A 15,919-nucleotide genomic window follows, 5' to 3' on the forward strand; every position below is an offset into this window, starting at 1 on the left:
ACAAGTTATATATGCATATTGTAAAAGTGACCATTAGATTACATTATACACACACACACACACACACACACACACATATATATATATATATATATATATATATATATATATATATATATATATATATATATATATATATACATATATATATATATCTGTATATATATTATATATTATGAGGGTAGCAACATTTGCACTATTTCACACTGGGAAACTGTAATGCTCTGCATATCTGGTGCCACGTCTTTTAAAGCGAAAAAGACGTATGATGGAACGTGTATATATAAATTTCTCCACGATTTACCAATCCTTTCGGTGATGTTTTAGCCAGTGGCATTTTCCAGAACACATACACATATGCACATACACTCACACATACAGAAAGACACAGATAGATAGAAACACACAGATATATATATATATATATATATATATGCAGTATATATATATATATATATATATATATATATATATATATATATATATATATATATATATATATATATATATGCAGTATATATATATATATATATATATATATATATATATATATATATATATATATATATATATATATATATATATATATATACATACATATATATGTGTATATATACTGTGTATATATATGTATGTATATATATATATATATATATATATATATATATATCTGTGTGTGTGTTTCTGTTTATCTGTCTGTCTTTCTGTATGTGTGAGTGCATGTGCATATGTGTATGTGTTCTGGAAAATGCCACTGGCTCAAACATCACCGAAAGGACTGGTACATCGTGGAGAAATTTATGTATACACGGGTTCCATTACAAATGAATACAGTGACAGCTGAAAAAGTATGAGCACCTGGGAAGAGGAAAAGACTTTTCATTTCTGACAGAGGGTGACATCCCATTGACAAATCTTGCATGCAGGTGGGTTCATACCAGGCAAAATAGACTCCTGGAAAGCTATACATTTTTCACATTTTTTTTTTAAATAAATGATTCAGTTTACATATTCCCATGTCTGTATTCATAGTCCTGCAAAAGGTTTCTTTGATAAAACTGGATTTATTGCTATTTATATCCAGTAAATTATCAGAATAACCTGTCTTAAGCTCATATGCAACAATTATTAACCTTATTTTATTTTTACTAATATGATTGAAAATAGCTTAGATATGCTGTGTATATAATAATAGCAAATGTGAGCCCACCTGCATGTGAATTAGGCATTCATCCTCTGTCAAACACGAATTTTAAGGCTCTTATTCTAGAAGGCAATGTTGTTTCAACAGTTTGTACATTTATTTATGCTGTCACTCTGGCAGATATTAACTGAACTGCTACTACTGTATATTAATCCCTGGATGATGCGTTAACTAAAGGTGAAAACAGTCAGGACTAATATGTTGTGTTCCATATTATCCTTTTGGTATTTTGCAACATAACATAAAGTGTTATTTCAAGCGCACAAAACACACACACACATATATATATATAAATTATATATATATGAATGTCTTTTCCTGTAATACTACAGTGTAATATGAAAATAAGAAGGCCCATAAAACACTATTTAAACGTTGAAACCATATATTTCGGGCACTTGTTTCTGTGCTGTTGTTCACTGGTAGAATATGGACAGGTGGAAAGTTACAATGGTATATATACAAAAACATGAAGGTGTGGCCTTAGGCCTCCGATGTTGAGGTGGCGTTTCTTAAGAAGGAGGGATTATTGACCAAATTCCTAGTGGTTTTGGCCTCATTAGCTCCCGTTTGGCGATGGATCTGGCGGTCGCGTTTCTTGGGTCATCTTCTTCAAAAAGGGTGCGAGGATTAAGGTGTCAATGGCGTCCGATTTCCAATGTCCTCCTGACAGGTTCATATTGTTGGTTTGATTGATGATAGCAGATTCCAGCATCTTTCTTTTTGTACCGGACAGCTACTCTTGAAAACCAGCTCCGCCCCACTCCAGTTAATGACATGCCCCCGGGAATTTTCCTACATATTAGAAATACAGGGCATGTCATTAACTGATCTTTTGTGGCTGAGCTGGTTTTCAAGAGTATCTAGCTGTCCGTACAAAAGAAAGATGCTGGAATCTGCTATCATCAATCAAACCAACAATATGAACCTGTCAGGAGGACATTGAAATCGGACGCCATTGACACCTTAATCTTCGGGATTTGAAGAAGATGACCCAAGAAACGCGACCGCCAGATCCATCGCCAAAACGGGAGCTAATGAGGCCAAAACCACTAGGAATTTGGTCAATCTCTCCTTCTTAAGAAACGCCACCTCCTTAACATCGGAGGCAGCCACACCTTCATGTTTTTGTATATATACCATTGTAACTTTCCACCTGTCCATATTCTTAGTGAACAGCACAGAAACAAGTGCCTGAAATATATGGTTTCAATGTTTAAATAGTGTTTTGGAGGCCTTCTTATTTTCTTATATATATATATATATATATATATATATATATATATATATATATATATATATATATATATATATATATATATATATATATATATATATATATATATATATTATATATTTCAAGCACATTTGCGGATCGACATAAGTACCCTTCTTCAAAACTGCGATGCCATATAGCTGATGTTCTCTGTAAGTATTACGAAAAAAACTCATACTAACCGCAATTCATTTAGCACCCGATACTTGATTCCCTACTTTCTTCGCAAGTAAGTCCAAATTCACCCTCTGATAGTCGCAAGTTCCGATTCATCCTCCGCTTGTCGCAACTGGATCGACTGGCATTAGTAGTCATGGAGTTGCTGGAACAATTGAAAAGATATACGAGTACTTTGTGCGTTTCTGTTTTTAGAGCAAATACGTGTAAATTTTTTTGGTGTTCATAGCGTAGGAGCCATATTAAACAAGTGCGAATGGCATGAAAAATTTAGCAGTCTGAATTAGCTTCATCGATGAAATTTAATAGCATCATCAATAGCAGTGTGATTAGAAAAGGAAATAGGATGTGCAGGTTTTGGCTTGTGATTAAATATTGATCGAGTCTGCAGCTGCATCTCCGGCAAACCAGGCATTACTGGGAGTAGAGGAGAGAGACAGGGAAATTAAGGGTGGGGGAGTGTGTTCTGCTCTCTCTCTCTCTCTCTCTCTCTCTCTCTCTCTCTCTCTTTATATATATACATATATATATATATACATATATATATATATATATATATATATATATATATATATATATATATATATATATATATATATATATATATATATATATATATTAGAAATAATCAACACACAATCATTATGTGGCTTGCTGGCAGCGATCTCTTTCATTTGAAAAACCTGGGTTCGATCCTGATGTGAGTCAGAAATTTATATATCTATCTATCTATGTATCTATCTATATATATATATATATATATATATATATATATATATATATATATATATATATATATATATATATTATATAATCACAAGATAGCCACACAACGCCCCGCTGGACGTGTTCACTTTGAACAGATCATAAAACAAAATGCTTTTCAGGAAATTTCCAAAACACAACACCGTAGAGCATTTCAAGGGAAAAATTTTGTTCTCAGCCTAGGGTAAATATCAAATACACAGGAAAGGTGTCACGCCAAAAAAAGAAAAAAAAATCCATAAATTCATTTCACAAGAAAGCAATACGGTCACTTCAGTCTAGTTCGTGGCATCCCATCACCTTGCTGGCACCAGGTTTTATCTGCTATTGCTGCCTATAATAACGTGCATTACATATCTCCTTGTAGCACTCCTACTCATGAGGCGTGCGTAACTTGTCACCCCAGCAGGACTGGGTGGTTGTTAATGTCCCTGTACTAAACAAACAACCACCAACCTGAGGCATTTGATGAAGACGCCTTAGTAAAATCTATGGAGATCGGTGTTGCCATGGTTACTCTGTACTTCTCCAGCATCAAGATAAATAGGGACAACAAAAGAGTGGGGCCGCAATAGATTCCGCTGGGACAGATTTAGAAAACAATGCTTCCTCCCTAAAGCGCCCTCAGGTGTCTTGGAGGACGTTGTAATCAAGGTAACCGCAACCTCATGCTCTCCTTTAGCTAAGCTTTGCAACCTGGAGCATTTACAGGCTGGCTTACTATACAATAATCAAAGCACCAGGACAGGTTTTATCGCGGAAAGGTAAAACGAGAAAACCGGGATTCAGCTAAAAGTAATAGCTTTGCAAAATATTTGGACTGGGGTAGACAAAAGAAGCAACTGTTATTTTATGAATACCTTACACTATACGCCACGTACAAGATACACATATACAGTGTACATATTCACTCCTAATTTTTTTTATTAAGCCACAAACATTCCTGAAAAATGGAGTTCCCATTATCTTGAGAATAATTTATGATTCGCTTTAGGTGAATGTTATTCCATGGGAAAAGGGAATTTGATATCAAAAAGGATCTGTGACACAAACAAACAAACAAACAAACACACACACAAACACACACACACACACACACACACATATATATATATATTATATATATATATATATATATATATATATATATATATATATATATATATATATATATATATATATATATATATATATATATATATATATATATATATATATATATATATATATATATATATATATATATATATATATATATATATATATATAGTATATATAATCTTGTGTATGAGGTGCACCAATCTCCTTCTCTCACACTCTTTATATAATGAAGAAGTTTAATCTGAAGTTTTAGTACAGGTAGCACTTCGTCATGATTATAAACGCGTAACAGCAGGTCTTTTAAAACTCATTGATGCCTTAATTTTGCGATAATGAGGTACTAAAAGCTCCTACCTACTGCTTAACGAAGCAGGATTGGTGACTGTATGCTCATTATTGATAACCTATTTTTTTCTTTAAACTAATCTTGTTCATATAGCAAACCATCGTCTTTCCAATATCTGGTCCGACAGCTGCACTACAACATACTTGTTCTTCCAAGTAAAGGGTAGGTTATAGATGTTACCACGAAAGTATAAAATACATACATCAAACTATTTTTCTCCAATGTCGTGTCACTTCATAATTCTCGTTCTTTTAATTCAAATGTTTAGAAGTAGGTAAAATTTTGATGTTGTTTCATTACAGATGCACGCGCTCACACATACAGTATATATATATATATATATATATATATATATATATATATATATATATATATATATATATATATATATATATATATGTGTGTGTGTGTGTGTGTGTGTGTGTGTGTGTGTGTGTGTGTGTGTGTGTGTGGAATACTATACATTTATAGCATTTGTCTTGCTGTTGGCTACTTCAGCGAAAGACAATCATACGCATTTTTCATATTTTTATGGTGAACGTTAAGGTTCATGGAATCAATTCACTTATGTTCGAGCCCCTCTGGAATTGCTACTGTATCATTCAACGTCGAAAATATTGTCATGAGCATCCGAGGCGTAAAGTATGCGCCTAACTTACTTTCTTCCGTGTGTTCTTTGCCGCCGATGTTGTGACATTAAAGTGGGAGGAGGAAATGTATTGAATTCAGTTACGCGTAATTTCAAAAGTGACTAGGAGATATTGTCGGAAGGAAGGAGACACTGAAACCAAATGATTTTTGTTTGCGTAATAAAAAGTGTATTGGAGGCGTTAAATAGCTTGCTTGTGAAATAAAATGCCATGAGGTGGTATTCTTAGCAATGAACTAGCTTAAACATAAAGAGATTTGCGTAGTAATGGAATTCATGTTTTTTTAGTTTTCTGTAAAGAAAATTATTGAGATGGCTTTGTCTATCCGTCCGCCCTAGATCTTAAAAACTACTGAGGCTAGAGGGCTGCAAATTGGTATGTTGATAATCCACCTTCCAATCATCAAACATACCAAATTGCAAACCTCCAGCCTCAGTAGTTTTTATTTTATTTAAGGTTAAATTTAGCCATAATCATGCGTCTGGCAACGCAACAACACAGGCCACCACGGCCGGGTGAGAGAGTTTCATGGGCGCAGCTCATACAGCATTATACCGAGACCACCAAAAGATAGATCTGTTTTCGGTGGCCTTGATTATACGCTGTACAGAAACTCGATTGCGCCCTAGAAACTTCGGCGCATTTTTACTTGTATTTATTAAATACCTAATGGAGAGGAGGGTTATTTGACTTTCTGGGTAACAGATGTATAATTTTTGCGGAACTGTTGTAGTCTGACGATTACTTTTTCTTTTCAGAGTCAAAGATGGAGACCTTGCTGGCTTTTTGCCATGGTTGGAGTGAAATCGTACTAAGGCTCCAGCGCAGTGCGACATGATAATACCTACTCAGTTCCCACACCACCACCGTGAGTTACTTTTTCTGTTCATGTTTAAATAAATTTTAAATTTTTCAGTGAAACAGCGTCGCTGCGCATAAGTACTGAATGTTTGCAAGACTTAAGGATATGTTTTATGAGAATCGCAGTTGATAAGAAGGCTGCAATGAATCGACTGTAAAACTAACAAAGAATGCAGTTATGAAATGCACACAGCTTGGATGGCAGAGAAACTAATTTTTTAATCTTAAAATTATTCTTGCTTGGCAAAGGTCACCTTAGAAACAGCAGGATGAAACACACGTGGAACCATAGAGAGAGTTAAAGGTATAGTGATGTGGTAGATGTAACTATTTCGGGAAAGTAAATGCAGTGTAAAACTTAAACAAAAATAGCATTTTACAAGTACTCATCATGTGTTATAGCTTTTTCTAGACAGAAATTTCATTCCTAAACTGAATGTAGAGTCTCAAAAATATACACTTTGTTAATAATGAATAATATTGGTGACCATGATGGACCTGTTAGGGTTAATATTGTCTGTAAATTCTGTGATTCTCAAAAGGTTATTTTTATTATTGTCATTTTTACTAGCCAAGTTGCATCCCGAGTTAGGAAGGCAGAATACTACAGCCAAAGGACCCCATAAGGGAAAGAGCCCAGTACAGGAGATAAATACAGAAATAAAGAATAAGCCACAACAGAAATAACAAAGAAGAACAAACAAAATGAAAACAAATAAACGATGAAAAGAAACTTGTAAACCTGTTCAGTAAAAGTCCATTTGCCTCCAGTTTATATTTAGTTCCAATGACTCAATCACATGATTAGGAAGACCATTCGGATCTTTCCTAGATAGTGACCCCCAGGGGTTTTAACCCGTTATGTATCCACTTTTGCGGCGTGATTAGTACAAGCCCGTTGGTGATTACCGTAAAAACATAAACAAAAGACTGTAAATATCATAGAGATAATGATCCTCAGGAAATATTAGTCCTAGATAACGACCCCCGAAAACCCTTGGGGTCACTATCTAGGGAAAGATCCAAACTGCTCCATAATGTGGTCACTCCTGGTACAAAACTTTGACAAAGCCTTGTAGAATTAACTCCTTAGAACAAAATGCGGATCTTTTAGGATTCTCTGCCATTCTAGTACTACGTAGTGGATGATCTTAATGCAAATGAATGATGAAAATTATTTTATAAGGAATGCATAGTTTCCTAATTAAAGAACGTCACCAGAGATTAGTGAGATTAGGCAGTAGAAATTTAACAGCACTCAAGTTTTTGTCCATAAATTTAAGAAGAGAGTCGTCTACTGAGTAACAAACAGGGAAACAAATATAGAGTATATGCACCAAACTAAAAACTTTCTGTTGATTTAAGAGGGTTGCTGTATTATTAATTATATATACATACATATATATATTATATGTGTATATATATACCTATATATACACATATTTAATTCTGTAACCAGGACAGAATTAACACTTTTTGAAAGTGTACGTAACGTGCTCCAACGATCTTTATTCGTGAAACGGAGGCGTATGAAAGTTCGCTCACGATAACACTTACATCCATTTTTTCTCCCTCTCTCTCTCTCTCTCCTTTCTCGCTCACCGTGTATCCCTCTCTCTCTCTCTCTCATCGCTTTCTGAAGTTCACCCACCTGAATCGCACTCATTCTCACCAAATCAATTAAATGGACCATTTAAAGAAACGCAATAGTTTCTACAAAAATAGGTTTATTATTCAAATAACCCAACAAGAAATGAATAAAACAAAGCAAAGATTAAAATGCATAATAAATGAAATATCGAGTTAGATAACTAAACTCTGAACTGCAAATCACTTCTGATTAAAGAAGTCTCACTATGGCTAATAGCCTGAAAATATCCAAACTCACACATACTCCCCAAATCAATAACTAGTCATGTCAAAAAAAAAAAAAACAGTCTACCACATGTTATTGAAACAGTCCACACTATCCACTCTGTCCACCGACATCTGTCCACAGTGTCCACAGACATCTGTCGGAAGAATTAAACATGATAGAAAACTCCCAAAAAAATATATGAAATGCAAAACACAATAATGGAAAGTGTAAAATGCATAGCCAAGATATGGCAAACGTAACATGACAAAATAATAATATGAAAGAGGTATGAATATTCATATTAAATCTCCACACCAGTTCAAAAGTTCATAATGATTAGAAAATCATGGTAAAAAATCACAAGTTCAATTTTCTCCCATAAAAACAGAGATTTCAAACTCTACCTTATCTGCCGATTCAAAGCCTGGATCCTCTCCAAAGCTACGTCTAGACAACTGCAGTTCTATCACGTTAATGAACGATCAAACTCACTATTAGGGCAGATTTTGGCATAATCTAGATCAAATTAACGCACGCACTCAAATATACATAACACTTCGGAAGATCACCTGACCGGCAACATTGCTGAGGAATCAAACTATTTGCTGAATACAAAGATTTTACCTCGAGTCTCTCGACCTAGTTCCATCTGACTCATAAATTCTTTCATCACATCTTAAAGCATTGAAGCTATGAAATGCATATATGTGTCCTTTAAAAATTGTAGCAGCCATATTTTCTGAAATAGAGCTCGGCCACCACATAAGAGCGTCTCGCGCTCTCCTTAACGGCAAACTAAAACAAAAGCATATGTATAAAACATAACAGATAGGGCTATGCTCAATTAGCAATGTCTACTGCACTGCAGCTTTAAGGACTACTCTCATGACGCACTTCCAAAGTCACTGGGGTTGAGTTCTTAGAGCCTTTACATGTAATCTTACAAACACGAATAAGCTTTACTACTCCCACAACAAGAATTATCAGTAAAATAGCTATTAAGACAATTAAAATTGTCGGCATAATATATTCCTGATACTCGAACATCACGGAATCGTCAATGTCTTCCAACGGTGGAACCGTCATTGGCACCTTGGTTGTAGGTACCGCCACTGCAAATGCTCGTTATGCGTATGACGCATAATTATCTTCTCGGAACTGTTGAATACAGCACGGCTAAGTACGAGAAATTCCTCCAGACAGGATTCTGCAGGATGAATCAAACAGTTTGGACTCTTGAAGAACGAATGACGTCGACTTGTTGCTCTGGCACATCATTGTAACTGCACTTTTTGCAGAACGCAGGAAGAGTACTGGTGGACTCGATGTGGTAATCTTGCAGGAACTGTCTAAAGTCACATTCTGTCGGAGTCTGTCCACGAACTAATGATAACTCACAACCACCCACAGACAAAACTCGCAACTGGAAAATACTACTGTCACACACACCTCTCTCTAACTAAAGTACAACTCGTCTTATAATCAACTCCCGAACCTTGATACTGATCTCCCAAAATGAACATGGTCTCTAATCTATCCCATGTCACTACTGAGTCTCCCCAAAACACTCGAAAAAGGTCTAATAACAAAAAGGTTTCATGTTACTGAACCAAACAAAACTACTAATGCAAAGTCAAACACTCACAATGTGAACTAATTCCAAGTTTGTATCTCAGAATAATCACAGTCAACTCACTATTAAGCACAATAACTCTACGGAACTCACTCACAAAAAAAATTCTATCCAAACACTAAAAGGTATCATATCTCGTAAAGACATGAAAGTTCTACTTCGGTTAGCAAATATTTCGCAACACCTGACTAACTCTCAACAAAATAGCAATTGACGTAATGGCAATCGCTCCCACGATCTTAACAACTATAACTACTCACAACACAGCTCCCTTCATTTTAAAAAAAGGAAACTGGAAAAAAATCCAAACACTCAAACACGATCTCCCAACCCGAAAGAAAAGATCAGACTTGTTCGGTCCGATATACTAAGTACCTCCCCAAAAAAAAATAATCTTAAACAACACACACATTGCGTCAGATGATGAAACACATCATAACACAATAACACACTAACACACAGGTCAAATCTCGTATGAAATTAGCCCATGCCTCAATTCCTAAAATCATTCGAAAACGAATGATTAAGAACTTCAACATCTAAAATGAACAAGAGACAAAAAAAATGAAAAAAATATCATATATATACAAATATCAACTCATTTATCCCTCTAACTATATACAAACGTTCCATTACATGACTATATACAAATGTTCCATTACATCCCAACTTTCTTTAACTTCGAAATGTGGGTCAATTTCGTCACTCCAGTGCTTACATCTTTAACTACAAATCTATTCCCTCTTTTGATCGCTACAATCTCAAAAGGTCCGTGGAACTTCGGACTTAATTTATAATTCAGATCATTCCGAACATTCACTTTCACAAACACTCTATCACCCATCGAAAAAGCTACCCCCCTCGATTTCGCGTTACTTTTCTCTACCATTGCACGCGAACTAAGTTCAAGTTCTTTACTGATACGTGCAAATCTTTCTCTCGCTGTATTTATCAGTGAAGTGACCGTAACATCACCCTGAACTCGCTCTGGTAACAAATCAAAGGTCCTTTCAACTTGTATCCATACAAAGCTTCTGCTGGAGATATCTTAATTGTGTCATTCATCATAGTATTGATACTATATCGCACTTCATCCAAAGATCTGTCCCAATGTGTATCGGAACCTCCCACCGTCATGCGCAAAGCTTCGATTACTTTCCGATTCGCCCTCTCACACAACCCATTTTGCTTCAGGTCTATATGGGATTATAGATACTTTCTTTATCCCCAACAAATTAGCAAGACCGTCTAAAGTCTTATTAATAAACTCCCTACCATTGTCTGTGATCAGACATTCAGAACACCATATCGACAAATTATCCCTTAAAGAACGCTATAGCAACTTCCTCAGCTGATTTGTACTTCAGTGGGAAAATCTCGACAAAGCGAGTCAACTCATCAACGACTATTAATAAATGTCTATAACCATAAGCGGACTCTGAGAAGTTGCCCAGAATATCCATATGCACTCTCTGAAACGGCCTATGTGGTATGGGATATGAACCCAAACGACACGACACTGTCGTCGCTGGCTTATTCGCATTGCAAATAGCGCACTTCTTCACAAAGGCTTCTACTGCGGAAAACATATTTTTCCAAAGAACTTTGACCTGACGTTTTCATACGTCTTGTCTACACCCAAATGAGGAGAACCAAATTTACAATGTACAATGTCTAAAACTTGTGGTACTAGACTCTCTGGCACGATGATTTTGTAATCTCACCCATGCTTCGAGTACTTCGCAAGTTATACTTAACTTTTCTCACCAATAAATTATTCTCAATTCTAGACCAGAAAAGGCAACTTATACCCTTTCGGTGAAACTCCCTTAAGAAATGCCTTAGCATCTGACAACAATTTATCTTCATCTTGCTTTTGTTCCAGCAAGCCTATGTCCCACGTGACATTTTCACCCGTAATATAACACACTGCGTTACTCTCACTATCACGAATAACAATCTCTCCCGAGACTGCCTGACTCACTATTTCTCCCCAAAGTATGCACTGTAGAAACGTGTATGTCCTCTACATGCGATCTCTCAGAACTACTAATATCAGAGACATTAGACACCAAATATTTACTCTCTTCTCCCACACAGGATTCGGTGTGTGTATATATATATATATATATATATATATATATATATATATATATATATATATATATATATATATATATATTAGCACTTCAGGTGGGTAGTTGCTAAGGATTGATCAAAACAGCTCTCAATGTAAGAGAGGATAAGATAAGATTTTGAGTGGCCATGAGCCCGTTTTAATCACTTTAATAAGTTCAGATTACAAAGTTTTTACAATTGGCATTACTGGACACTGACTTCGTTTGTAATGGAAAGTCTTACACACGAATTGATGGTGTGGCAATGGATCTCCACCTTTTCTAATATCTTCATGTGCTCCTTGGACGAGTACATAGTAGATTATTGTCCGTTGGAAGCAATAAATCAATGTGGTTTATGAATTTATTTGCCCCGAGGAGGAATGCAGACCTTCCAGTGAAAACTACATTGGTAGGACATCAACTATACTTAGACAAAGAGTAATTGCGCGCAGAAATTGATCGTCAACACCAGATTAAAATACAAATGTCATACATATGGGGACTTGACAATAACATAAGCTGCGTGCATCACAACATGCAAGCCGACCCTTAACGTCCAGATGGAAGGAGATAGGGCCCTACCCTCTTGCCGACCCAGGGACAGGAGAAAGAGTGAAGGTCTCGCAAAAACAAGCCCCACCCAAACACCACAGACGAAGAAATTAATAATTTTATTAGTAATATAGGAAGTAGAAATAGAATGTAAAATTAATACAATGATGTAGTTACACCATGTAATAACATATTATGTCAATATTATGTGAATAATTAACCAAACCATGCCCATCTCCTTGTCATTTGCCCCCTCCTCAGCCTCCTGTCCGTTCATTGGTTCATGCCGTAAAAATAGCTTTGGTACCTTCTTCGTTGTCAGCGACATTTTGGTGCCAGACCATTTTTTTTATTTTGAATACTTGTGTTTACACACAGTTTTAAAGCAACATCTTTGGTTATAGATTAAGCTAGATGTGTGATGAACACATATTTGGAACCAGAAAAACAAGCTCATTCATTCAGTCATTGTCTGAGCTTTAATTGGGTCTCGTAAAAGTACACATTGTTTTTGGACATTTTTATGGGAACATAAAATACAATATGTCTGCTCTGAACTAGGCTTGGGAGTTTGTAAACATATTTGGAAATAAGAGGAAAACTGGCAATGTGATAAGGATTGAGTTTAAATTCAAAACTTTTTATGTAAATAACTAACCTTTATGGTTCACTGATGTTAAACTGCTTAACTTTGTTCTACATCTTTGACAGAGCAAGCAACACTGATAGTGAGCTGAAAAAAACTGGCATTGTGTGCAAAGCAAACCTTCATAATAAAGCTGGAGAGGTGGAAAGGGAGCTGAACAGCCATTTACATGAACCCTCTGCTGCACAAGCATCGGCTGCATTTTTGAAGACTAATATAAAGGAGAAAGCAGAAGTCTTTTAAGTCTCCGACTGTAGTTGTCAAACAAGTGTGGGACAGACATCCCAAGCCAGTCTAGCCACTATTCCTAATATGTCTGCTTTGAGAAAAATTTTTAGGGAGCGTAATTTAGTGATGATTGCCCCCACCAATCCTTTAATTTATCGTGAATTACTTACTTTCAGAGGCGCGGGGGGCGGGGGCGGGTGTTTCATACATGATATGCTAGAACTAAATATTTCAGGAAATATACCTGCATCTAAATGATTGGGTAATTATTATGTAGACTGAATTTCTTATAAGTCACTTTAGACTAAAATGTCCACTTGTAACACTTTGTTGTCTGGCGCCCAAATGGTTTGTACCCATAAGTCTGATACTAAATCAACTGGCGCCCAAAGGGCTTTGCCAAATTGCCTGCACCCTTCCATTTTGATGGAGAGTTCATTTCAGGCATGTTGGAGAGGGAGATGGGATAGGACCACATAAACATACTTGAGATGAGAGCAGTGAGGTTAGACCTGCAACACTTCCAGGAGATACAGGAGAGTGACAGCACCATCTCTCCCAAACTGTCTTATGGCAGTGAAGTGAAGATGCATGACTGGTCAGAGGAATTTGGGGTGGACTTGGCAGCCAAATAAATACTGGGAAAAAAAGAAGAGAGTGGCGGAAACACTGAGCAGAAAGGGCCAGATAATAGCGATGGAATGGTCCCTCTGTCGGGAAGTCAGAGAAGAGCTGTTTGAGATGTGGGACTTGCCAATGATAGACCTGTTCATTACAAGCACGAGCACCAAGCTGCATAGGTCCTTCGGTAGCCTTCTGGAAGAAAGCCTACAAGTCCCTTGAGGTGGACAAAGAGCCACATTTAGGGCTCTGTTCGAAGCATAGTGGCACTTACTCATTCAGTAGAGGGGGGGGGGGTGTTAAAGAAGGAACACTCCCATGCATCCGGAGATAAGGAGTCCCAATTGCAAAGAGGCGAGTGAAGCTTCAGGTCTGTACAGTACTAGGTATAGGTTGTTTTCCATTACTACCTTAGTAAACCCCTGGTTTACAAGGCCAACAGGTGCATCCGTGCCAGTAGGAGGCATACCCCTCTGCCAAGCACAAAACAGTCCACACAGACGCAAAGGTTCCTGTCCAATGGGTAGGTCATTGAAGTAGGGGGTTAGGTATCTCATGGGGCAAGGAGATGATCGACAGTACGGTACGGGGATCGCCCAGAGAGGATCGCCTGTTAAACGTTGCAGCAGGTGGATCGTCCTCTCACCCGAAGGATGGTTCTCCACATATGAAAAGTATCCCCGTAGAAACAAATGACAAATTCTGGAAATAAATTGTATTTTTCCTAGGTAGCCTATGCTTTGTACTTCCCATTGTTTCTTTCTTTCATGAAATACCGTTGAAAGTCTTTGGATTTTCTCTGCACATGTTGACTGCTATAACAAGAACAATACCTTTTGTTATTCTTGACGTATTATTATTGATTAAAATCTACATCAAAGCTTCAAGGACTAATAGGATCAAAGCCATGATTTATCTATTTTATAACCAGCCAATAATTTGACAAAGTTATTGATTTTTATTTTCATATTCTTTCATTATGCTTGTCGCTAAATGTTGCAGACCATGAATACGTCATGTAAATGAGGCATGGCTTTATGCACGATTTGGGTTGCTTTTCAGTTTGTTTCACTTTCATGCATCGCTGGAAAGTTGCGCAGCCTTTTCTCTTGTGCATTGTTTTGCAGAAAACTGTAATAAAAGCTGAGGATAGACCTGGCACTTGTATTCCCATTCCACAGCACGTATTTTCTAACTCTGGATCTTTGTCAGGAATGTTCACGATGATTGTGAATGAAATCCAAGCCAACTGACGACATCCAGAATTGGACAGCGGGTGTGATCCTGTAAACCTTGAATTCAAATTTAAAGTTTTAAGTTTTTCATTCATGGTATCTTTTCCTCGTTTCACTAAATTTTTCGTCGTCAAGCCATATACAGATAACATGTAGAATGATGAAATCCATTAAAGACATTTCCTCGAATTTCAGATTAGAGCTGGTCAAATTAGGCATGATATTATTCTTTTCGGCATTAGCGTTTCCATCGCAGAAGGTGGCCATTTGGGTCGTAATTAGGGTTAATTAAAAAACTTTCAGTTTGACGGTAGTAAATAATTACACTCTAGATTAAAGCTATAAATTTGGGTGGGGTAGAAAACAAGAGCCCTATTAACCCCACAACACTGCCAAATATTTTTCAAAAAATGTAATAAATAATCTGACTGTTGTGGAGATACGACTTGATATTAAAATTTACGATTACGGCAGCATAGCATTTGTGAAAGAATAAAAAAAATAATTAGAATTACAATGGAATTTTGTCTGGTGAACTAAAACATAAAAAAGAATGAAATTTCATAGAAACCTGTTGAATAAGTAAATAATTCGTTGTCAAGAGATATACACCATTTATAAATGATATGTTATAAACTCCTAAATA

The 15,919-nt window shown here is 36.3% G+C and overlaps 1 protein-coding gene across 10 annotated transcripts in view; it reads left to right on the forward strand.

Annotated features, from left to right (window-relative positions):
• Positions 1–15,919, forward strand: part of LOC136835277 (cAMP-dependent protein kinase inhibitor alpha-like) — a 252,667-nt gene that overhangs the window by 217,453 nt on the left and 19,295 nt on the right. For 8 of the 10 annotated variants that reach the window (XM_067098570.1, XM_067098566.1, XM_067098569.1 and 5 more), the window contains one exon: positions 6,275–6,387. The gene's annotated coding sequence lies outside the window, so the exon portion shown is untranslated. The remainder of the gene's footprint in view (positions 1–6,274; positions 6,388–15,919) is intronic. The other 2 variants (XM_067098567.1, XM_067098565.1) reach the window with 1 other exon arrangement.

This window comes from Macrobrachium rosenbergii, chromosome 55 (genome assembly GCF_040412425.1).
Source record: "Macrobrachium rosenbergii isolate ZJJX-2024 chromosome 55, ASM4041242v1, whole genome shotgun sequence".
Taxonomy (NCBI): domain Eukaryota; kingdom Metazoa; phylum Arthropoda; class Malacostraca; order Decapoda; family Palaemonidae; genus Macrobrachium; species Macrobrachium rosenbergii.